Source organism: Lampetra fluviatilis, chromosome 33 (genome assembly GCF_964198595.1).
Source record: "Lampetra fluviatilis chromosome 33, kcLamFluv1.1, whole genome shotgun sequence".
Taxonomy (NCBI): Eukaryota; Metazoa; Chordata; class Hyperoartia; order Petromyzontiformes; family Petromyzontidae; genus Lampetra; species Lampetra fluviatilis.
The window spans coordinates 2,922,987-2,949,493 of NC_136307.1; positions in this window are offsets into that span (position 1 = coordinate 2,922,987).

The window sequence follows — 26,507 nt, forward strand, 5'->3', positions numbered from 1 at the left end:
GTGTCAGTGTGTGTGTGTCATGTGGGGAGCGGTAGTGTAGCGTTTAGCACGCTGCGCTACGGACCTGGCGACCCGGGTTCGATTCCCGTTCACGGCCAACACCGGTGACGATTATCTGAACCGGTCCTGGGCCTCCCCTAGGTTGACTCAGCCTGAAATGAGTACCTTGGTGCGGTGTGTAAACATCGCCACTAGGGAGACAAAGGCGGTCGGGCGTGGTGCTGGCCACCCACCCCCTCGTGTACCGTTCCGGCCTTCATAGGTGCTCGCTAACAGCACTTGCCCCTACAGTCTGTTAAGGCTACACGGGGGATCTTTGTGTCATGTGCGGGGAGCGGTGGTGCAGCGGGTAGCGCTACGCTGCGCTACGAACCTGGCGACCCGAGTTCGATTCCCGCTCACGGCCACCAACCAGTGACAATTATCTTAACCGGTATTGGACATCCCCTAGGTCAACTCAGCTTGAAATTAGTACCTGGTGCCATGTGTGAACATCAAAACTAGGGAGACAAAGGCGGCCTGACGTGGTTGCTGGACAACCATGCCGGCCGTTCTAGGAGATCGCTAACAGCCGACACTTGCCCCAACAGTATGTTAAGGCTACACCCGGGGGGGGGGGGGGGGTCTTTGTCTCTGTGGGATTATCCATTTCACCTTCCCATTTGCAAGAAAAAGCTGAACCAATTCCACGTCGTTGCCAACGGGTTTTCATGGCGATTCTGCTTGGCCGTCACAAACGCCTCTGAACATTCATGGCAAAATACCTCCGTGAAATTTTGCTCGTCAACAAAAGCGGTGGCTCCGAATCTTGTTTGCCATCGATTTACAAATTTAATTCACTTACGTTTGCTCAAGACTTCAGAGAGATGGCGGTTCCGCGTATTGTATTGCAGCAAGATGACAAGGCGACTTCACAAGGAACTGCGCTTATTTTTTCGCGGACTGTGGTGCGTATCTCTGCGACGAACCGCGTGATGTCCGACGTTTTGCACCGCACTCCGGGAGATTATTCGCGAGCTTCTGAGGGTACCGTGGCGCGAAACGTCAGACATCGTGCCGAAGCCACACGCGGAACAACCTGGAAACACATCGTCCAAAGGGCTTCACAAGGGTTTAAATATGATCATTTAGGGTTCTATCTTATACAACTACGGTACTACTCTGTGTTATATTCAGCAACTGACTTCCATTTATCACCCCACACAAAAATAAAATGTCTTTTTATACCCTATGAACTTTCAAGACCCAATATTATCCAGCAGCGTTTCTGAAAAGCAAGATAAGTATAGACTAGTTTTGACCTTTCGAGTGGCATCAGCAGAGTCAGGCTTGTTTTAAAAAAAATGCCAAATGTTGCTGCGGAGATCAGCCTACCTTCATGACGCGGCCACCCTCAGCATCAAAGCCGATAGTGTTAAAGAAAAGTCGCATTATGCACTTCTTGTGCAGCAATACCAGAGGAACACGTCTGTTTATTTATTCCTCATACCGCTGCATATTGAGCTTATTGATACGGTGTGCTCTCTGACATTGAGACCCACATATGAGTTATCCATGGCAGGTATCTGCCAAAGAAAGTACAGAGCCAAATGTTTACGAGGGCGTTCGTGTTTGTTTGTTCTCTCCTTTGGCGACTGGGCCAGGCCCATTTAAAAATAAAAATGTCCACACAGGAATAAAATAGAGGGACGGAGGATTTAAATCTTGGATGCTCACTTGATACAGATATCGTGCTGTGATGGTTCCACCTGAAGACGGAAGCTTGTGTTGCCTCCGAAACGTCGTGATTTTTATTTTATTTTTTATTTGACTTTTATTAATTTTAATTTTTTACCTACGTGACTTTACCGACAAAACCTAAGAATATGAATCATTGCAGTCACGAAAGCTTAAAATCTAGAAAATCATGGATACTGGTGGATGGTTTAAGTGAAAAAAAGAGACTTCGCCACGAAATACGTGCTCTAAGCCGTGTGGATAACTTTCTGAGATGGGTGTCTCTCCTGTATTTCAGTAAGTTTGTGTCTCCGCGTTTATTCTAATTAACCGTGTGGTGAGAACTCAAGAAGTCAGCATAGAGTCTCACGTGTAAGAGTGACCCGAGGCGCCATAGCGGCAGAAGCGATAGCGTGTATATATTTTTTAAAGTACTGTACAACAATTAAGCAACTGGATATGAGTGCAGAAAAAAAGGCCAACCTTGTTAAAGAAGGAAATAAAAACGAAATTACGAATCGTTACTCAATAAAATGTCCTGTAACGATAGTTGGCTCAGACAAATTACTTTAAACAAAAATCGTTAAAGGGAAAATTAAGTTACAGAAACGCTCAAGTGGATATCGGGTGATTATTGCACGAGTGAGCGGCTCGTAGTCAAAAGGTTGTGTGAGTTTAAATCCCGGTTAGGAGTTGACTCGGCCCATCATCCCTCTAGCGTCGCTAAAATACGTACCACTTTGTGCAGAAGTCAACGGCGGTTGTTCGCTTGGATCGACCCACCACTGCGATAGGAATGTGTGAATTCCACCACTGGCTCAGCGCGGCTGTTAAACGGAAGATGAGCACCATGCCAATGCTTATTTGAGCAGGAAATCAACTCTATATATTGCCTGCTCGCATGTTAAACACGGACAGTTGTACCGCATGCCAAATAAGTTGTAAAGGGCTTCATCGGGGTTCACTTCTTAATCGATTAAAAACTATTTTTTTTCATAATAAGCCTTCGTGTTAAACTTGTTATTTTATTTCTAGATTTGAAGCTTTCGTGACTGCAAGGATTCATATTCTTAGGTTTTTTCGGTAAAGTCACGTAGGTAAAAAATTAAAATTAAAAGCTTGTGTTGCCTCCGTAACGTCGTGATTTTTTTATTTTTTTATTTTACTTTTATCAATTTTAATTTTTTACCGACGTGACTTTACCGAAAAAACCTAAGAATATTGTTTTTTTTTAATATTATCCAGGTAAGGGCCCACGGAGCTATGTAGCTCTTTTTCAGAAGCGAGCTGGCCACAAATAATAGCGCAACAAAGTGGCTTATCATCACGTAGAAATATATAGCAGCCAAATACTCTAAACGCACGTTTTTTTATGTGGAGGGGAAAAACCGGAGGACCCGGAGAAACATCCAACGCGACCACGGGGAGAGAGATAGACACGCAAACTCCAAATATGCAGGCATCATAATTGGTTTTTTACCCTTCTATCTGGCAACAAAACTGACACCTTTTTTTACAAGGAGTCGTGTTTGCATAGACCACAATACCTGCAGTCATAATGCAAACAAAAAACATAACTCTGATAATGTATGCACTGTCCTTGAAGTTGATTGGTCAACACCCGAGACAGCTTTCCTTAGAGACTAATCTCACATGGGTTGGACCATGCAAACATGACTCCTTGTAAAAAAAAGGTGTCAGTTTTGTTGCCAGAGAGAAGGGTAAAAAGCCAATTATCATATTTTTACTGGCAAATGAGGTTCCAATGGTATGCAGGCATCGTCAGGGTTGGGATCGAGCCCACGACTTCCCGTACACCGGGCGAGGCAGTTAACATCTGGCCACCAGGGCGCTCTTGAATAAACACGGTCGCCTTAGGAGGGAGAGGAGGAGGAGGATGACTGGCTGGGTGGGTGTCGGTGTTTGGAGGCGAAGAGGCGGCGGCCTCATCAGTGAAGCGATTGGCTCATGGGAGAGGAGGTGGCTGTGGTGGAGTGGGGGACGAACCCGACGGCTCCGAGTTCGATTCCCGCTCACGGCCAACACCAGTAACGATTATCTGAACCGGTTCTGGGCCTCCCCTAGGTCGACTCAGCCTCAAATGAGTACCTGGTGCGGTGTGTAAAAACATCGCCACTGGGGAGACAAAGGCGGTCGGGCGCGGTGTTCGCCAACCGCCCCCTCGTGCGCCGTGCCGGGCTTCATAGGAGCTCGCGAACAGCACTTGCCCCTACAGTCTGTTAAGGCTACACCGGGGGGTTCTTTGTCTTTGTTTGGTGGTGGTGGAGGAGGAGGAGGCGCTGGTGCCTTCCTCGTTCTACCATTCCCCGAGTGCAGATTATTTTCACGAACCGCGCCCAACGTACGCAAAGGTCACAAATTCCATCGCGCGGACTCTCTCGCGGGTCATAACAGCGGCAGCAGCGTCGTCATCGTGGGTCCAGCAGCAGTAGCAGCAGCAGCTGCTTGTTCAACCAAAATAACAGGAGGAGTCGTCCGTTTTTATCCCCGTCGAATTCGCTCAAATCAACAGACGATATTGTTCGAGAGCCGCAATGAGCTGCGTGGTGAACAGGAGGCGCTGGTGGGGGTCTTCGTGAGTGACGTCACGGCGCGGTCCTTTACAGAGGCGCGCGCGGGTCACGAGTCGCAGGTAGTCGACCCCTCGACTTGACTGATGGCCGATTGTTGCAAGGGGGGGTGGGAGGGTGGAGGGGTGGAGGTGGGTGGGGGGGTGGTGGGGGGTGGTGGGGTGGGTGGTGGTGGGGGGTTGGAGAGGTGGAGGTGGGTGGGGTGGGTGGTGGAGGTGGTGGAGGTGGTGGTAGAGGTGGGGTGGTGGGGGGAAGTGGGTGGGGAGGAAACACGAGTTCGATTCCCCGCTCACGGCCAACACCGTGCGCGGCTATTATCTGATCCGATCCCGGGCCTCGCCTAGGTCGACTCAGCCTCAAATGAGTGACTCGTACGGTGTGCTTAAAACATCGCCACTGGGGAGACAAAGGCGGTCGGGCGTGCTGCTGGCCACCCACCCCTTTGTGTGCCAAGCCGGATTTAATAGGTGCTCGCTAACAGCACTTGCCCCAACAGTCTTGTTAAGGCTCCACGGCGGGGGGGGGGGGGGTTCAGTGTTATAGATACATGAATTAGTGATATGTGTCAGCGATAATGCACAGCATTCATGAAATAAGAAATCGAGAGTTATAAGATTCAGGCGTGGATAGGAGTCGGTGCTAGAGATGCTAGGCATTGTTTAGAGATAGCAGGTCCGTGTTGGACGCAGCGATAAGTGTCTGAGATAGGGTCCCGCTTTGTAGACGTGAGACCGTTGACATTGATAGAAGACCCTTTCGAGGTCTTCTATCACTAGTAATTATCAGTGATAGGATTCAGTGTTAGATATATGAGACGGTGTCAGAGATTAGGGTCGGTGTTAGGGATCAGTGTGTTGGAGATCGGAATTGATGATCGCCGTCTGTGTTCTAGTAGTCGGTGTTCGAAATAGGGATTAGTCAGTGTAAGACTTACGAGTCAGTGGCAGAGATATGGATCACAGTGCACGATATGAATCAGTGTTCGACGCAGGAGTGAGTTATGTTGGAGATCGGAGGCAATGGCTTACTCGCTTGACTTTATAGGCGCATGCTAACAGCAACGTTGTTCCGCCAGGAGTCTTCCGTGTACGTGACTGAATGGTGGTTCTTTGTCTCCCTGTTGACACGCGTGTTTGTACACGTGTATGTGCGTGGGAGTGTGGTGTAGAGCGGTGGCGCAGTGGTTAGCGCGCTGCGCCACGAACCCCCGGTCCACCCGAGTTCGATTCCAGCTCACGGCCACCAACACCGGGTGACGATTATTTGAACCGGTCCTGGGCCTCCCCTAGGTCGATTGAGCCTCAAATGAGTACCTGTTGCAACGTGTAAACATCGCCACTGGGGGGGGAGACAAAGTGGGCCGGGCGTGGTGCTGGCCACCCACCCCCTCGTGTGCCGTGCCTTCCTTCATAGGCGCTACACGTTAAACAGCACTTGCCCCAAACGTAAGTTAAGGCTATACGGGGTGGGAGGAGGGGGACCTTTGTCTTTGTTGGGAATGTTGGGAGTGTGCGAGTGTGGAATCACGGTTGTGCATGTGCCGGTGTGTGAGAGCTAGCTGCCTTTGATTCTAATCAATCTCTCTTACGCAGCACTGCAGGGAGGTTTGTACAACGCTGTTTGTTTGCACTGAGCGCCAGTGGTATACACCGAGAGAGAGAGCTATTGTCAACAACATCTGATTTACAAATCAGTTTTTGTGTAGCGAGTCTGGATCTGCTGATGAGCTCCAGAAAGGGGAAAAAACCCCCAATACAGAAATGTTGTTGGTTAATTCAATCTGCTAGACCAATAGACTACGGTGCTTTTAATACGAAGATACAGAAATATATAAGTAGATTCATTTACTTGATTTATTACGATTGGGAGGGGAGGGGGAATTGATGGTTAGCCAGCATTTAATTTCTGACACCAGCGGCCGTGCCAACCACGCCATGCCACTGGCTGGGACGATGTGATTATATAAATTACACTGGTCAACAAAAAAAAACATGTTTTTCTGGCCTGGACTTTTGCAGCTGTTTTAGACTAATTTCAGGGTGCTGATTCCAAATCTGATCTCAGATTTGCTCTATCACATCTCATTTTTATGCTATCGGCATACCCCATTTTCATTGATTTTACCCGAAATTAACTCTGTCACTTATGATTGCAAGTTGTTGCGAGTTAGTGACTGCTTTAGTGTTAAAATATGGTGCTGTATTTTTAGGATAGTGTGTATATAATATCATTTTATGTAGATATCCACATTTATTTAATATTTTTCTTCTGCAGGTTTTATTAAAAATGCAATATTTGATATCTCAAAAACCTGATGTGATAGACAAAAACTGATGCCAGATTTGGAATCACCACCCCGAAATTACCTTAAAACCGTTGGAAAACCTTATGTCAGAAAAAGTGTGTCGACCAGTTTTATCAATGTATTTGTAGTTCTTTACATTAAATGGCTTGCTCACCATTTTCTCGATGTTGCACTCCTATCGTTTTATTGTCGCGTCGTTTGCTGTTGTCATCTTGCTGAACCCGCCCACACTTGATAGCTGTGGGGGGTGGGGGGAAGAGCTTCCTCCTCCAGTCTGAAATAAAGATTCTCATTATGATTGCTGGACAAGGTCACCACGTTTCGCGGTGGCGACGGTGGCGGTCGACGATACCGGCCACGGCCACTGCTAGCGGCTGCTTTATCAGCACGCAGATAGAGAGAGAGAGACGCAACGGAGACTTGGACACGCGTGCAGTTACGACTACTATCTACTGTTCTTGTATTTTACCGGGTAAGGCCCACGAAGCTATATAACAATTTTGGCTGGCTATCACAAATTATAGCTCAACGAAGTGTCTTGTAATCACGTGGAAATCTATAGCAGCCTAATACTCTAAACGCGTGTTTTTTTTTATTTAAACGTGGAGGGAAAAACCAGAGGACCCGGAGAAAAATCGACGCGACCATGGGGCGTTAGGGTCGGGATCGAACCCACGACCACCTGTGTACCAGGTGAGGTAGTAAACATCTCCTAGCCACCGTGGCGCCCCACAGTTACAACGCACGTCACATTTTCCATCGGCTGCGAGGTGCTACGATTGCGCAAGTGCTGCAGCCGCGCGCAGACACGCAGAGACACACACGCGCATATATAGGCCGATGATCTATATATAGACCATAAAAAAGACGAATGGTGCGACATTTCACACCTCCTGACCTCCCCCTGTACGACCTCCCCAGCGCACTGCCAACACTTTCCAAGACTCCCCTCCTGCCTTTCCCTGGAGATGGGGTTGGGAGAGTGAGTGAGTGAGTGGGGATGGGAGAGTCAGGGTGTGAAATACCACACTTGTGGTGTGTGTATGTCTGTGTGTCTGTGTGTGTGTGCGGTAGTGGGTAGCGGTCGTGTAGCGGTTAGCGCGCTGCGCTACGACCCCAGCAACCCGAGTTCGATTCCCGCTCACGGACAAAACCAGTGACGATTATTTGTACCTATTCTGGGCCTCCTCTAGGTCGACTCAGCCTCGAATGAGTACCTGGTGCAATGTGTAAACATCGCCACTGGGGAGACAAAGACGGCCGGGCGTGGTGTTGGTTATCCACCCCCTCGTGTGCCGTGCCGACCTTTATAGGTGCTCGCTAACAGCACTTGCCCCAACAGTCTGATAACGCTACACGGAGGATGTGTCTTTGCGTGCGGTAGTGGGGAGCGGTGGGGTAGTGATGAGCGTACTTCACTAAGAATCCCGATTCCCGCTCGCGGCCAACACCAGTGACAATTATCTGAACCGGTCCGGGGTCTCCCCTAGGTCGACTGCCTGGTGCGGTGTGTACAACATCGCCACTTGGGAGACAAAGGCGGCCTTGCGTGGTGCTGGCCACCCACCCCCTCGTGTGCCGTTTCAGCCTTCACAAAACTGGTGTCTTTCGATAGCCCTGTTCTTCACCTGAGGACGGCTGCTTGCGTTGTGGCCGAAACGTCGTGAGAATTGTATTTTATTATGTTTTTTTTTATTTCCCTTCTACGTGACTTTACCGAAAGAACCAAGAAGATGAATCCCTGCAGTCACGAAAGCTTTAAATCGAAAAACTGGTGCTACTCGCTAACAGCACTTGCCCCAACACTATGTTAAGGCTATAGGGGGGGAGGGATCTCTGTCTGTGTGCGCGCGCGCGCGCGCGAGTGCTTCAAGTGGGATTGTAAACAAGATTGTTAAGGGCATCGCCAAAGAAGGGGCGGTAAGCAGAACCGTAAGCACGTGGCCTGGCGGAGGTGGTGGTCGATACTCGGCACGGAACGTTGAATATTAACAGGCTGAAAAATGACCACGTGTCAGCATCTAAAAATGGCAAATGTGCATGGGTGCGGTCATTGGTAAACACTCAATTAGTCCGTGGCAGGGTCGAGGAAAACATTCTTGACAACACAGATGGAGCTCTATGAGCCCCCCCCCCACCTACAGCAGCAGTGACGAGGACTGGTACGGCACACGTAGTTTATGTGCGCGCGTGTTTGTATTTAAGCAAGTAGCGTAGTGGGTTTGAACTCGGCGACCCGAGTTTTCGATTCCTGCTAAAGATCAATGCCGGTGGCGAATATTTGAACGAGTTTCTGAGCCTCCGCCTAGGTTGACTCGGCCGCAAAAAAATGAGTACCTGGTGTTCGATGTGTAATCATCGGCACTGGAGATATAAAGGCGGCCGGGCTTGGTGTCGGTAATCCGTGATGGGCACTGCAAGATCTGATCGTGTCCAGTGTTACGCATTGCCTTGCGGTTGCCAAACGAACGCATTTTGAGGTCGTACTCGTTACACACAAAGTGCTCTTGCCACAAATGAACCACGATATCTCTTGCTGATCTCGTCAAGGAGCATTAACCACCACCACCATCATCACCACCACCACCATCACCACCATCACCACCACCACCACCATCACCATCACCACCACCATCACCACCATCACCACCATCACCACCATCACCACCACCACCACCACCGTCATCATCATCACCATCATCACCATCACCACCATCATCATCATCATCACCATCATCACCACCACCATCATCATCATCACCACCACCACCATCATCACCACCACCACCACCATCATCATCATCACCGCGTCGCGCGGCGCTTTCAGATGCGCTTCTGCGACCGTCTGGAACGCTCTTCGTTCCGATAAGAGGAAGCCACTGGGCGCTATGCACTTTTACATCATCTCTATTGACAACTAAATTCTTTAGAACTGCTTTTTGATGTCTTTCCCCCGCCCCCGCACCTCCGGTTGGCCACGTACGGTGCGAAAGAAGTTCAACATAGTACAGGATTTTTGCCTTTAAAAATAAACATTTGCGTCCGATTCATTCGCTAATTTTTCGGGGACATTTTTTGTTGTAGTTAAAACAAGACAACGTCTCCCCACGGTCAACTTCGCACATCACCAAGGTGACCCTATCGCAACACGTACCTATACAACTCGCAGTGTGTTTTTCTGCATTCTTACCGGCCTATAAAGGTTATGATATTTGAAGGTGATATGCGTGCGTGTGTTTGTCTCGGTATGTGTGTCCATGTTGGTATGCGTGTGTAAATATTGGTAGGCGCGTACGTCTCTCTCGCCATGTGTATATCTTTCTTGTACTTTGCGCTACGATCATGTTTTTGTACTCTGTGTTGTAATGTTCTGACCCGCCTTATAGCTCATCGGATTCCTCCAGTATGAATACATATTTTGATTCTGCGACTCTCTTGTTGTGTGTTAATATTTGTGTGTGTGTGTAGGTATTTGCTGATATATTTTACGTGTAGGTATTTGTGTGTCGGTATGCAGGAATGCCTGGCTTTTTCGCACCTGTGTACATATATATTGCTGTGTGTGTATACATTGTTGTATGTGTGAATGTGCAAGATCTTGAGTTTTGATTATAGTGTGCTGATCTTTCAAGGTGCATTGAAACATTTTGATACTCCTACTGATACTCCTGCTGTTATGGAGTGACTCATGCTGCCAGCTATGGCTGCAAAGTTTGGTCGTACATGTTATGTATATCGTTTATTGTGAAATTTGAATCACAGTTCCTGTGATCACTGTTACATTGTTTTTATAGCTTTATTTTGGTGATTTCGAAAACGTTTTGGTTTAGCCATATTTGTTTGTTGTAGTACAGAGTTGAACTGATAACTTTAATCTAAATTGTCTTATGGTTGTGATTGTTTGACTTGCATCCCACTGTAATTTTTGCACACAGCATTGATATACGGTGCTTTTTATGGAAGACTTTGCTGTTTTTTTCTTGATTTTTTCTGTTGCGCGTCGTCACCTTAAGATGTTCCATGTTCATGTTTTTGTTTGTTGCGGTTGCACCCGATTCAAGAGCCGAATGGCTCACAGGGCTATACCTAATACATGAACTGCACTGAACGTATACAGTAGGTGTGCATATGCATGTAGTTGTGTGCGCTTATTTAGTGTGTGTGTGTACATATACAGTCCTATATATATGGTTTTTGGTACGTGGGTTTATATTTCAGTACGTGTGTATGGGTATATGGGGAGCGGTAGTGCTGCGGTTAGCGTGCTGCTCTACTGAACCGGCGACCCGAGTTAGATTCCCGCTCATGGCCAACACCAGTGACGATTATCTGAACCAGTACTGAGCCTCCCCTAGGTCGACTCAGCCTCAAATGAGTACCTGGTGCGGTGGATGACCATTGCCATTCGGGAGACAAATGCGGCCAGCGTGGTGCTGGCCACCCAGCTCCTCGTGTTCCGTGCCAGCCTTCATAGGTGCCCGCTAACAGCACTTGCCCCAAAAAGTGTGTTTAGGCTTTACGGGGGATCTTTGTCTCGTGTATAGATGTGTGTGTGTGCGCGCGGGCTTATTTTAGGTTTGTGCTGCGCTCGTATTGGGGCGGTGACGCCGCTTGATGCAGGAGGTTCGCGGTTCGAATCTTGGAGGCCGCCCCCGGTTAATCATTGCGAGCGCAATGACCATCCAATATAAACAATAACCAGACAATAACCATCCAATATCAACATTGACCAGGAAATAACCATACAATAAAACTAATAACCATACAATATACCATACAATATCACAAACAACCATACAGTATAACCAATAACCATATACTACGCGCCGTTTGCTTCACTGTTGACGTTAAAGGTGCCGTGACGCCATTCAACAAGAGGAGGCTGTCGGCCCCACATTTGTTAAATGTGATTTGTTTTTGTTACCTTGAAACGACGTCCCGATTTGGGTTACACACAGCAGAGATAGCGCCTCCCCACCCCCCACTACTTTGAAACCACCGTGCAATAAAAATAATAATGTAGAGCGAATACCAAATGTGCTAAACGACTATTATTCTAATTCAGCGTTGTCAAAGAAAGCACTCTCTCATCCGCCTCTTTGCGTCGTCGTCGTCGTCATCATGGCCCCGGTCCGCATTCACGAACTCCCCGAGGAACAACGAACTCAGAGCAGCTGTGATCCACGCGTCTATCGAGGGGGCTTGCACGTGTCACGCAAGGGGCCGGTGGCGGCACGCTTCTTCAGCAAGGGGCACATCGCTCGACCTCTCTTCACCGCCAGACAGCCACGCTCAGCCACGTGAGCTGGAGAGTTCCGTCATTTTTACGCGCGTCGTGGTGCGAAGGACGTTCGATTTACACACGCGATGGGTGGTGCGCAGACACGGAGTTTAGCGAGTTTAGTGAAAACAACATCGCCATGATGGGGATGTTGTTGTTGCGACTGCTGCTGTGGTTGTTGTTGTTGCTTTCGTTGTTGTTGTTGTTGCTGTTGTTGATGTTGTTGTTGCTGTTGTTGATGTTGTTGTTGATGTTGTTGCTTTAGATGTTGTTGTTGTTGTTGTTGCTGTTGTTGATGTTGTTGTTGCTGTTGTTGTTGTTGCTGTTGTTGATGTTGTTGCTTTCGATGTTGTTGTTGCTGTTGTTGATGTTGTTGCTGTTGTTGTTGTTGCTGTTGTTGATGTTGTTGTTGCTGTTGTTGCTGTTGTTGATGTTGTTGTTGCTGTTGTTGATGTTGTTGTTGATGTTGTTGCTTTAGATGTTGTTGTTGTTGCTGTTGTTGATGTTGTTGTTGCTGTTGTTGTTGTTGCTGTTGTTGATGTTGTTGCTTTCGATGTTGTTGTTGCTGTTGTTGATGTTGTTGCTGTTGTTGTTGTTGTTGCTGTTGTTGATGTTGTTGTTGCTGTTGTTGCTGTTGTTGATGTTGTTGTTGCTGTTGTTGCTGTTGTTGATGTTGTTGTTGCTGTTGTTGCTGTTGTTGATGTTGTTGTTGCTGTTGTTGATGTTGTTGTTGCTGTTGTTGTTGTTGCTGTTGTTGATGTTGTTGTTGCTGTTGTTGATGTTGTTGCTTTCGATGTTGTTGCTGCTGTTGTTGTTGCTCTTGGTTATATTGTTGCGGTTGTTGTTGCTAATGGGATTGTTGTTGTTGATGTTGCTGCAGTTGTTGTTGCTGTTGTTGTTGCTGTCTTGGTTGTTGCAATCATTGGTGACCATGCTGAAACCATCAACTCGATACCGATGAGAACATGGCTTAAAGACAGCTGGATTAATGACACTCGGGTTCAGGACAGGTGGATTGATGACGCCTTCATTGATTACACCTAGATTCATGCTCTGCGGTTGGAATGACACCGGGATTGTACCATTTTGATCCCATAAGATGTTTGAGCATTGCTACGTGTGCAAATTGTACTCAAATCATCTGAAAACGTTACACGCAAGCGAATGCAACACGCACAAAGAAAAAAAGTATTTGCGCCGTTCTCCTAGCACGAAGGCGCTGTTGGTGACGCCGCGTGATCTTTGACAGGGACACGTCCTCGTCCGGTTGTAGAACTGCTTTGAGAGTCGGTGGCAAATCGTGGAGAGCGACCGGCTTGTCCATGATGAGCCGCGTGGGTGAGCTGGCTGGCTGGCTGGGTGACTTGTTTGATGTGGTGGGTGGCTTGCCGGAGTGAGTAGTTGAGTGAGTAGTTGAGTGTCCCAGGGAGGTGAGCAGACGGGGCAGACACCCCGAGGGGGGTCCGGGGTCCGTATCTCGTTGTGTCTCTCTCAGTGCGTGGGGACCCATCGTGTCCCCACCGTGCGTGCGCTACCAACCCACAGGTGGAACCTGGCAACCACACACTCGTCGAGCGAGGTTAAACACCGTGCGGATGAGCGGACACAGCTCTGTATGTACGCATGTAGGTGTGAAATAGAGGGTTGTTAATGGATGTTATTATTTTCGACGATTGTTTAACAAATATTTCATATGTATGTTGAACTTCTTTCGCACCGTACGTAGCCAACCGCGCTAATCGGAGCTCGTTAGTCGATCCACTGCTGAACCGGCAAACCAGACGGGCTCTTCACACGAGAAGGTCGCCGTGATGTGATCGCGACTTCCGCTTCTGTGGGCTTTCAGGCGTGCGCCCGCGTGCAACAATGAATCGTGAGTCGTGATGGAATGAACGACGACACCAAAGCACGCGGGAGGGAGACGTGGCGAACAAGGCAGCACAAGAATAGAATCTTGAATCTGAATGTGCCAATTGAATGCGGAGAGGGCCGGTTGGCCACGTTAGTATCTCGGCAGCGCTGGCTGAGTGCTTTGACCTGCGTGTCAGAATCTTGATGCGTACTGGAGGTATCCGGCGAGTTATGAAGCTCTTTCTCACAAGTGGGGGGGGGGGGGCGGGGGGGTATTCGCCCCCCCCCCCCCTCCAGAGCCACCCAGTCGCCTATAGCACCGAGTCGGACACTGAGGCAGCTCGCGAGTGTGCACGTAGGCAGCTGTGCCAAGGCTCCACGGGGCTGGGGGGTGGGGCTGGGGGGGTGGGGGGGGGGTTGGGATGGGGGGTGGGTGGGTGGGGCTGGGGGGTGGGGCTGGGGGGTTGGGGAAGGTTGGGGAGGGCTGGGGGGGGGTGCTGGGGCTGGGGGGGCTGGCGGGTGGGGGGGCTGGGCATCCCAGCTGCCTGATGGTGGCGCAGTTCACACACACCGCACTGAGTGTGGCTGGATGATTTTACATGGCAGCGATGTGTGGCCGGCTCGCGACATTATACGCTGTGTTTGTTATAATCACATTGGTCAGAAAATAGCGAAATTGTTCTAATAATATTGTTATCGTGATTATTTCGCATTGTATAAATACGAATTGCCCTGCGTATGCTCACTGCTCGCTGTCGGCTCCACATGAGTTCGACAGAACGCGTGGGTGAGTTGGCTGCTTCTTCCGAAGCACTGCTCCAACTTTGGAATTCCCTCCCATGGACACGATTCAAGAGTCGTAATCATCTATCGCAGCTTTAAATCGCGGAGTTTTTTTGCCGCTGCTTGTTGGCATTCTACAGGGCCTTTGGGGCCTGCACTCAGCCAGCAAAAGCCACTGACTCCATTAGGGATCTCTGGTTGGCAATTGTCAGGCATTGAGCACAATTTGAATCGAATTAGCCTATTGGGAAATGTGGGGCCATTGGACAAATCGGGCATTTGTCGGTCTTAAATTGAACCCTAAAGAGACTTTCGTCGAGTAAAGAAATGCGGAGCGAAGCCGCGAAGAATTAATTCCTGTGAAAAAAAAAAAACAGGAGCGCGAGAAATCACGATTTGCCTCCACGTTTTTTGAGAAACTGCACACGTTGTTGCAAGCGCTTCAAATAAACCATCAGCGTTGCCTCTGTCGCGAGATCACTGTGGTTCAGATGACGTGCTTCATCGTGTTCGCGGGACGTTAGGAGACACGCGTTCCTCCTCATTTGCATCCAGAGGCGTGTTTGCTTGCGGTACGCTTTTGTTTGTAAATGCGGTTTGAAGCCATTGTCAGCGTTCTTGAAGTCTGGTATGTAAAGAACGCCACTGTTTATAACATAGAGCTTCATTTGCGTTCGTGCCATTACCTAATGGTCGGCTACCACGTAGTACCCGGCTTACGTTGAAGAGCAAAACATTTATCGGTTTTAAAAGATGTGGAGCTGTACAGAGACATGCCTCGTATCCACGTTACAAGTGGGCCATCCGATAATTATTGAAGCAATCGGTTCACTAATTATCGGTTTGATTACTTGTTGAAAAGAGTCTCGCATCTGTACCCACGTGCCATCATCAGCCACCATTTCACGCTGGGCGTGGTTTGTAGGGGTTTTTTTTACTTCGAGAGGCATGATGTTGGGGTGCATGATCGACCATTAAAAGGTGGTCAATTACAATTTCAGTAAATTAATCGACATAACTGCTACGAGTGGATTCTAACACATTCCTGTGGAGGGAGCTGGTAGCAACGTTGGGTTGCTCTGTCAATGGCCAGGGTCAACGGCGGCGTGGTGTATTCCGCAAATATGCCCGACTGTGAGGGCGGGCACAAGCCGGCGTGAGTAGGTTAAACGTTGAGTTTTATAAGGGCACCACGGGGTGACCAGCCCCTCCCCACCCAGCCCCACCCATCCCACCGCCCACCCAGCCCCACCTTCCCCACCCAGCCCCTCCCCACACTCCCTACCCAGCCTCTCCCCACCCTCCCCTCCCCACCCAGCCCCTCCCTCCCTCCCCACCCAGCCCCTCCCTGCACGACGGAAATAATAACCCCCGATGGGCTGGTGTTACCAGGAGGTTCCTACCAGTATTATCTGTGCTTTTCCTTGAAATAACTCCTTGTTTTCAGAAGCAAGTATATATAGTAGTGTAGGGTCTATAATGTCACATCGATCTACGCACCCTCCATCAGCCTACCATAGCCAAACAAATCAAGTTGCCACCTGGACGAATGTGCCCACTGATGATGTTTGCCAGCAAACATGGGTTACGTTGAAGAGCAAAACGACATTTGACAATCACGCTTCGTAAAGATTGTTTGCTGGTAAATACGGATCACTATGATTATTACGTTTGCGCACTAATTCTTGTTATCCGTAAAAACATTTGCGCATAATAGGATGGATTTAGCGCATCTGGGAGACGACTTCTGGTCGATTGGTCTGCTGGTAATCACTGACAAGAGGATCAATTGTTAACACAACTCCTCTTATCCGCAAAAAAATGCAGATGATAGCATGGTGTGACTTTCCCAGTAAACATTGAACGTTGGGCTAACGTTGGTCATGCGGTTCCAACCACGAGGCAACGTTGGCTCAATGTTGCATGTTTACTGGGTTCAGTGAAGCTGTTCACTGACGTGGAGCTGTAAGTCTTTCATATATCTAATCCCAATTCATATATATACTGCATGTAATAGGATGTGATGTGATCAATCACATCTGAATCGGCTTGATCGTTACAGCATTGAACTGGATTCCATGATTGAGTCCAACTCCAATTAGCACGGTTGGCTACGTACGGCACAAAAGAAGTTCACCATACATATGAAATATTTGTTAAACAATCGTCGAAAATAATAACATCCATTAACAACCCTCTACTGCACACCTATATCTTTAATCAGCCTTCATTGTGTTGAACAACGCTTATTGTCATGCTATGAAGAAGGGTGATTGCTTGAAACGTCGCCTATTAAATGACGAATGTGTTGAGATTTGAGTGTTTGTATTGCGTGTGCTTGTGCACCACTATCAGACTCAAGAATAATTTGTTTATTTTGTGATGCGGCCAGAACCGTCGAGTCACGCTGTGCACGTGACGCACGAAGCGAACCCGGTGTCATGCTCACGCACCAATTTCGCGCGCCCACGACCAATGGCACACTAACGCTCGCACGCAAAGGCACATCACGCATCCATTCACCCGCTCACTCGCCCACCCTCCCTCCCACTCACGCACCCACTAACCCGCTTCACTCACTCCTCACCCACTCAGCCGCTCACTCAGCCACCAACTCACCCGCTCACATACGCACCCACCCACTCATCTGTTCACTCATCCACCCACTCACCCGCTCACTCACCCACCCACTCACCCGCTCACTCACTCACTCGCTCACTCACCCGCTCACTCACTCACCCACTCACCCGTTCATTCACTCCTCACCCACTCACCCGCTCACTCACTCACCCGCTCACTCACTCACCCGCTCACTCACTCACAGACGCACCCACCCACTCACCCGCTCACTCACCAACCTGCTCACTCACTCACCCACTCACCCGCTCACTCACCCACCCACTCATTCACCCGCTCACTCACCCACCCACTCACCTGCTCACTCACCGACTCACCCGCTCACTCACCTGCTCACTCACTCACCCACCCGCTCACTCACCCACCCGCTCACTCACCCACCCACTCATCCGCTCATTCACCCACCCACTCACCAGCTCACTCACCCACCCACTCACCCGCTCACTCACCCACCCACTCACCCGCTCACTCACCCGCTCACTCACCCACCCGCTCGTTCACCCACTCACCCACTCACCCGCTCACTCACCCACCCACTCACTCGCTCACTCACCCTCCCACTCACGCGACCCACTCACCCTCGACCCTAAAATTCGCACACACACGTGCACGCACGCACGTGATCCGCCACGCAATGCACATGCAGACACGCGAGTCGCAAGATCACACCTTACAAGCCTGTAACAGACTGTTGGGACAAGGGCTGTTAGCGAGCACCTATTAAGGCTGACACGGCACGCGAGGGGGTGGGTGGCCAGCGCCACGCCCGGCTGCCTTTGTCTCCCTCGTGGCGACATTTGCCTCATCGCACCAGGCACTCATTTGAGGCTTAGTCGAACTAGGGGAGACGCAGGACCGGTTCAGATAATCGTTACCGGTGTTGGTGTTCGTGAGCGGGAATCGAACCCGGGTTGCCGGGTTCGTAGCGCAGCGTAGCGCTCACCACTACCCCCCCCACACACGCGCGCACGAGCACGCGCGCGCACAGGAAGCAGCAGCCTTTGTTTGTCCCCTTAATGAAAGACAATTGGCAGCGGAGACCTCCATCCTTCTCCTCCTCCCTCCCTCCCTCCCACCCGCCTGTCTCCCTCCTCCTTCGCGCGAGGTATTTGTTGTCCGCGTCCACACGCGCGCGCCGGTAATTGTCACGTATCGCTTGCAACCCAGCCGCCGTACGTCACTCGAGCGGAGGAAGAGAATGGGAGGAGGACGCTCAGCACCCCCACCCCACCCCACGTCGATCCCCCCCGACGACTCATGGCAACAGCGGGCAGCCAACGCTGCGTCACTGCCCTGGGTCCAATTTCCAATGCGATGGCGACATTCTACCAAGTGGGAGTAGTTGTACGTGTCGGTGTGTGTGTCGGTGGGTGTGTGTCGGTGTGTGTCGGTGTGTGTGTCATGTACCGTTCCGGCCTTCATAGGTGCTCGCTAGCAGCACTTGCCCCTACAGTCTGTTAAGGCTATGTGGGGGATCTTGGTCTTTGTGTCAGTGTGTGGAGCGGTAGTGTAGCGGTTAGCGCGCTGCGCTATGAACCCGGCCGCCCGGGTTCATTTCCCGCTCACGGCCACCAACACCGGTGACGATTATCTGAAACCGGCCATGGACCTCCCTCTAGGTTGACTCGGCCTCAAATGAGTACCTGGTGCGGGGTGCAATAAACATCGCCACTAGAGAGACAAAGGCGGTCAGGCGTGGTGCTGGCCAACTGCCCCCTCGTGTGCCGTGCCGGCCTTCATAGGTGCTCGCTAACAGCGCTTGCCCCTACAGTCTGTTCAAGGTTACGTGAGGGATCTGTGTGTGTGTGTTTGTATGTGCGTCATGTCCTTCCTCTAGGATGACCCGGCATTAAATGAGTAGCTGGCGCATTAAATGTATTCTATAAACATCAGGACTTGCCCCAACAGATGCACGCGTATACGTTTGTGCCTGCGTCAGCCTTAATAGGTGCTCACTAATAGCACGTGCTACGAGATTATGAGGCTCATCCCTGAGCGATGTTTCTATGTTTTGTTTAGAGGGTGGTGGTGCAGTGGTTAGCAGTAGAATTACATTGACAGACAGACGGAGCAACGCACATGGATTAGAATCAGAATATGTATTTGTCCTGAAGGAATCCGACGAGCTATGAAGCTATTTGCACAGATGTCCAGTTGGGGCGGGTCAGAACAACAAACAATACAACACCACGATAGGAGAGCAAGAATAGGAAAGGTAAGCAAATCGCTTTAAAATATATTTACAAATCAAGACAACGTATTGTTTTATCGCACCAGTAAAAAAACTCACTGAGTCGTTATCTTATTCTTATTCACAAGCGATCTGGCCACCAATGACAGCCGAAGGAAGTGGCCTATCATGTGGGAATTTCTAGCAGCAAAAATTATCTAAATAATATAGTCGCATGTTTCTAAATACGGCTCTCTTCTCCTATAACGCCGCGTGCTTTCATCACGCGAATTGGGATAGAACGCGATTTGAGTGAACGGAACGACGTCGCGCGAGTCGGAATAATGACGGACGCTTGTGTTGCGCCCGAAACGTCGTGATCTATTTTATTTTACACCTACGTGGCTTTACCCAAAGAACCAACGAGTAGGAATAAGCGGTCGTACGGCTCCCTCGGCGTTGCACCACGCAAGGCACTGGGGTGCTGCTGCTGGATGCTACTTCTAGATGCTACCCACGCGCCTTTGTCTTTGCTCAGCCTGATTCGCATCTCACGTGTTATCGCGGACTGTGCTTTACCCCCCATATTATATATTGTTCATTACAACGCCATTTTCCCCAATAACGCGGTGCTCTTCAGGAACGCAACTAATACCGCGCTATAGGAGAGCAGCCTGTACTCGAGAACTTACGCAGGCCAGTGACATCGCTCAAACTGTTGGGGAAAAGCGAGTGGGGCTTGTGCCGGACACGTGCACGCCTGGGAGTGACGATGCCCCCATGGGCAAGGGGTAATGACGGAGTGTGTCAGCCAAGGATTGGAGCACATCCCACAGGATGTCCGCCAAGAAGGTGGATCAATGTAAGCTTATAGAAGATGCATTGGGCAGCTTTTGGGGGGTGGAGGCCTTGATCCAGCAGTGGATTGACCATAGCTGAATGATGGCCACGAAGGCGCTGATGATGATGATGATGTCATTTCGTATATTTACCCTGGGGAAGACAATTTCTAAAGAGGGCCCCCCTCACAATCGCACTCGACTGTGAATGTCAAATTCCTCATCCCAAGGTGTGGCCTCGCCACAGTCGGAGTCCGTTGCCCCCCCGCGTTCTGCGCAAGATGTCCTGCCGCCCACAGTCGCACTCGCCTCGGAGTCACCCTCGCGCCGTGTGACCCCCGGGGGGGTCATGCAGTGGCTGAACAGCTGGTGGCGTATTCCATCTCAAAACCCTCGTGACCTCCTCGCTGTCCACTGCAACCACCCTCGACTACTGAGCCAGCAATCCACAACGTCACCTTATCAAAGCCCTCGCCACTGCTTTAAACTAGAAATTAAACACTAGACAGCGTGCTTAAACAAAAATGTTAACACGTATATGGGACTATGATTTGCATTGAAAAAAAATAACAAATAGTAATGATACAAATTTCGATTTAAAGCTTTCGTGACTGCAGGGATTAATCTTCTTCGTTCTTTCGGTAAAGTCACGTAGAAGGGAAGTAATAAAATAATAAAAATAATACATAATAAAATAATATAATAACATAATAAAATAATATCATAAAATTATTCTCACTATTTTATTATGTTTTATTTTTATTATTTTATTACTTCCTTTCTACGTGACTTTACCGAAAGAACCAAGAAGAGTAATAAAACAGTGTAACATGATAACAAATGTATGTTAATAGCTTCAACAAGTCAGTCTAAACTTGTTCGCCATCATTGTCAACACATGCCTGGAATCTTCTCCAGGTGGTCTCCAGAGCTCGGAGGCACACTTCTTGTGATATTGTTGCAAATTCTCCGAAGTGTTTTTTTTTAAGCACCCTGTTTTTTGCCAGGTAAGGCCCGCTGAGTGATATAGCTATTTTTCAGAAGCTACATGGCTGTCACAAATGATAGCTCAACGAAGTGGCTTATCGTCGTGTGGAAATGTATAATAGCCAAATACCCTTAAGCGCACGTTGATTCTCAACGTGGAGGGGAAAACCGGAGGAGCCTGGTGAAAAAAATCCACGCCACCACGGTTAGAACACGCCAACTCCAAATATACAGCAGGCGTCAGGGTCGGGATCGAACCCACGCCCTCCTGCATAGCAGGCGAGGCAGATAACATCTCCTAGCCGCCGCGAGTGGCCGAGGAGGAACATCCGAACAAGGAGCGTGCCATGAGCGGACCCGCAGCTGAGTGTCATCGACAGCAGCGCGACAAGAGTGTCCTCATAATTTGCGACTATAATAAGCCAAGAATGTGTGTGTGTGTGCGTGTGTGTCCCGCGCATGACGTCACTCCCCAAGAGGCCCTGCGTCCTTAATAATCATTAGCGGGTGACGTCACTCCGCATGGAGCACCCCGCTAATTAATAATCATGAGCGGATGACGTGAGGCACCCCCCCCACCCCCTCATTAATAATTATCATTAGCGGGTGACGTCATTCCGCATGCCGCACCCCTCCCCAATAAGCATGAGGGGGGTGACGTCACTCCACATGGAGCACCCCCCTCATTAATAATCATGAGCGGATGATGTGAGGCACCCCCCCCACCCCCTCATTAGTAAATATCATTAGCGGGTGACGTCACTTCACATGCCGCACCCCTCCCCAATAACCATGAGGGGGTGACGTCACTCCCCGTCCTTGCACGTGCAAACAAGCGAGTTCATGATGACGTTGCTCTTGCTGCGAGAGAGGCTCGCGATCGTTCGAGGCGTGCTCGCTGATGGATTGGAAATATTCCCCCCACAGCAAGCAGCGGTTCTCAACATTTTCTCTGGCTGCTACTGTTACCCCAACATGCCTCTGAGGGACATGAACGTACGAATCGACGAACATCAGTTTTTTAAACCGATTTTTTTTCCATGCTGTGAGGTGTCCGAACTTGCTCGTAGCAACTGCAAGCGAATGCAAATAAAAACGAATTCAACGGACGCTCGACGCGCGTGACGTGAACGTACTCTTAGGCTTTTTCGGTAAAGTCACGTAGGTAAAAAATTAAAATAAAATTAATAGAAGTAATAATAGAAATAAAATAATAAACGTGTTAGCGCTCGATGGTTACGCTTGGAAACCGCATTGTTTAAGACCAATGAAAAGTATTTTAAACATCGTACTAGGTTACCACGTGGATGTACATTTCATCGTAGTCATTTTATAATGGCAGATCCTTCGGTGATTGGTTCACCAGTGACTCTCACCCACGATGTGATTTCACACACATTGATAAAATCAACTCACCGCCCCCCTCCCTCTCTTCCTCCTGTGACATTGCCACGTACAGGGGGTTCCGCGTACCCCCCACGTGTTGAGATTAGAACCACTGCCCTAGAGGACCCGATTAGTGCGGCGGTGCTGCTTTGCAGTGACGGATAAGCATCGTTTGTGGGCTATTACCAAGTGCTTCGCCTGGGGCGGTGTGAAGCAACAGCCGATCCGTGTCCCTGAGTTTCATCCCAACCAGCCTGTGCGTGCGCGTGTGTGTGCGTGTGCGCGCGTGTGTTTATTTTGTTGTGCAAGATTGAACACTTGAGAATGCTGTTGCGTCCTGCCGTGATGCGGTAGTCGCCGTTTCCTCGACTCAACCGGGAGGTAGAATCCCGCGGTACACATTACCTCCAGTACAGGGGTGACCTGGGGTGACACCTGCGATCAGCAGGGTTGGCCACGTACGGTGCGAAAGAAGTTCAAAAATACGTGCGCACCAAATAGTTGGGAGTACGGCAATAGGTTTGCGTACAATGTATGGGGGCGCGCGATTGGGCAAATTCGTTATCTGCGTTTATCCGCGGGAACAACTCTTCAGTCGCGGATATCCTAGAGCGGTGGTTAATCTTCTTCACCTGAGGTGCACTCCCTGGGGGGTGCACAAACCCCCTGGGGTGCGAGATGCCCTTCCTGGGGGCGGGGGAGGGTACGAGACATGGGCATAATTTTTTTTAGAAGATAAATCATTGAAACACAAATGAAGCACGGACACGAAAATTACACCTTCTTTCATAATAAACATTTTTGGGCTCGATCGCGTTTTTTTTATAAAAGTGTTGTAACCCTCCACCACCCGACACGGCCAATCAGTAAAAAAGTGTCACGTTGACAGCAGACAAATAGTTCACTGCTTTAGCCCACCGGTGTGTTGAAGCGTGGTACCACAAGCAGTGAACTATTTGTCTTTTGTCAACGTGACACTTTTTTACTGATTGGCCGTGTCGGGTGGTGGAGGGTTACGACACATTTATAAATAACGCGATCTAAACCCAAAACGTTGATTATGAATAATATTGGTCGCGAAAGCCTACGTGTTAAACAACTTCTTTGTTTCATCAAACCCTCTATGTATTCATTAACATTTCACGTGGTTGTTTTTTTACAATTGAGACCCAAAGTGGGTGCAAGGGCTGCAATAAGGTTAAGACACACTGCCTTCGACGATCCTCGGCTTCCTCCTAGGTCGACTTCGCCTTTAATCGAGGACCCGTTGCGCTGTGCAACCTCCCCGCCCCCCGTGTCAGCGTCAATAGGCGCTCGCCAATAGCCTCATGCCTCGATAAGTCTACGAAGAGAAGACCACACAGATATTTTGTCTTGCTCGTGTGTGGGGGGGAGGGGAGCGGTGTCTTCGGTGATAGAATACTAACCCGCGTTCGGTCGCCATGTATACACATTACTGTCGACGTGTGTAGCTTATGAACGTGCCACGCGCTTCCCCCCCCTAGGTGTGCTCGGGCTTAAATGATCGAGTGTCATGTGCGGACATCGGCACGGGGGCAGCAGCCAAAGGGCACGTGGGACTGTCCGCGTGTGCGTGCGGTGATGCCCATACCAACCGCACGCGCTTGTGACCAGCGGGGTAGCTGACCTTAATAGATGCTCGCTGACGGCACACGGGGCCTGCAAGCCCGCAAGATGACGTGGGATCGTTGTTTTGTATGAACATCAGCCGTGCTGTGTGGACGAATGGCTGATTTGAGATTAGAGCGCGCGGTTTGAAGCGTCTATCTTCCGCGGCGGAGTCGCGTCTCGAGGAAACGCTGCATCGTGTCGTCATCTGCATCGCATTGCTCACGAAATAAGCATCGCGTGTCATTGTGGAGATTATAAGTCACGAAACAAATGCACCGGCAGTACGATTACTTCCAAAGTATTCGTATCTCCACATTTGTGTTGTGTGTTATATATGTGCATATATATATGTTTTTTTTCATACGACTAGAAGCCGAATTTGTCCAAGCAGAGGCTGGCTCTGTTAATGAGACACTGAATGTCGAAACCGGCGCAGAGTTCGTTTGTGCTCAACCCACGCTTCTGAAAAACCGCTTTCCCAAGAGGCAGACTTGCCAAGGTGGGCGGGGGAGAGAGAGATGGGAGGGGGTGATTAAAACATTCCTAAAATGTGTTTAATGTGGACAGACAAATATGGAGGCGTGATATCTATTTGGTATTTCTCAGTACTGCATTGTCAATGTTTATCTCACAGATTTTGTTCCCCCGTACAACAATTACCTGTGGGTGATTTTCACCTCCCCCACACTCCACCCCCCTCCTCCCCAGTCGATTTCATGAATTTAATTCAAAGTATCATCATCATCAGCAGTCATGATCAATCCACTGCTGGATTTACGGCGTTCCTCATCCCCCCCCCGGCATCTCCAACGACCGTCACGGAGTAGCGATCCACCCAGCGCCTGCACACGACCTCAATTCATCGCTCCATCTCCCCAGCGAACGTTGCTTCTCGGAATTCAAGATCACTCGCTGATACGTATATTGCTTTGTGCAATATATCTATCCGTCCACAATGCAAGGTTTTGGGTTAAATTGCGTAAATGCAAATGTGTCATTAAACCTGCCACAACCCGACATAGCCGATTAGTAAGGGGTTGTCACGTAAACATAAAATGCCAATTCGTCACTGGTACAGCACACCGGTGTGTTGGAGACAAAATCCACGACGTTTACAATCTGAGTACGACGTTTCGCCAGTAATTACAGCTAGCTTCATCAGGCGACAGCAGCCGGATTTGTAGAGAACTCCTCCTGTTTCGTTCCTTAAATAGAGGGATAGATGTGATGACGTCACTTGTTTCGTTCTTTAAATAGAGGAATACATGTGATGACGTCACTTGTTTAGTTTATTAAAGAGGGATACATGTGATGACGTCACTTGTTTTGTTCTTTAAATAGAGCGATAAATGTGATGATGTCACTTGTTTCGTTCTTTAAATAGAGGGATACATGTGATGACGTCACTTGTTTCGTTCCTTAGAGGGATAAATGTGATGACGTCACTTGATTAGTTTATTAAAGACGGATACATGGGATGACGTCACTTGTTTCGCTCTTTAAAGCCTTACGATGTGTTAAACTATACCTACCCGTCTCTGGATTGTTCTGCAATGTCTCTTCTAACGTGAAGGCATCGTTTGCATACGCGGTCATTTTGCATTGAGCTTCGGCGGTGATTATTATCAATGCATTGGAACCCGCAGCAAACGGTGGATACTCAACGTTCGAATAAGGCAGGCATTGTCCTTCTCACGTCGTCGGTATAAAATTGCTGAGCACAAAGCCAATCCCCCCAGCGAAGTGGGGAAGGGGGGGGGGTGGTCTGAAGGTGACAAGGATCAAGACAATTCTCGATTTGAGCAAGGCTGATGAGAACTTAGACGGGGAGATACTGGGAGGGATTTCCACCGGACAGAAGCTGACGGAAGTTGTTGTTGACCTCCAGTGTGGACGGCGATGCTGTGAAGTGAGGTGAAGAGGAGGGAGTGGCGTGCGATGCATGCGTCTTGATCGAGGGATCTCTGCTGCCAGCATGCTTGTTTGCATGTTTGGCTACGATGTACGTGTAGTTAATGCAGACTTGATTCAGTGCAAAATGTATCTATTTGTTCCATTGGAACCTCATTTGCCAGTAAAAAATATGATAATTGTTTTTTTACCCTTCTATCTGGCAACAAAACTGACACCTTTTTTACAAGGAGTCATGTTTGCATAGACCACAATACCTGCAGCCATTATGCAAACAAAAAACATAACTCTGATAATATATGCACTGTCCTTGAAGTTGATTGGTCCATACCCGAGACAGCTTTGCTTAGAGCCTAGTCTCACATGGGTTGGACCAGATGACGCCTTTTGGCGTTTTGTTGCCAGATAGAAGGGTAAA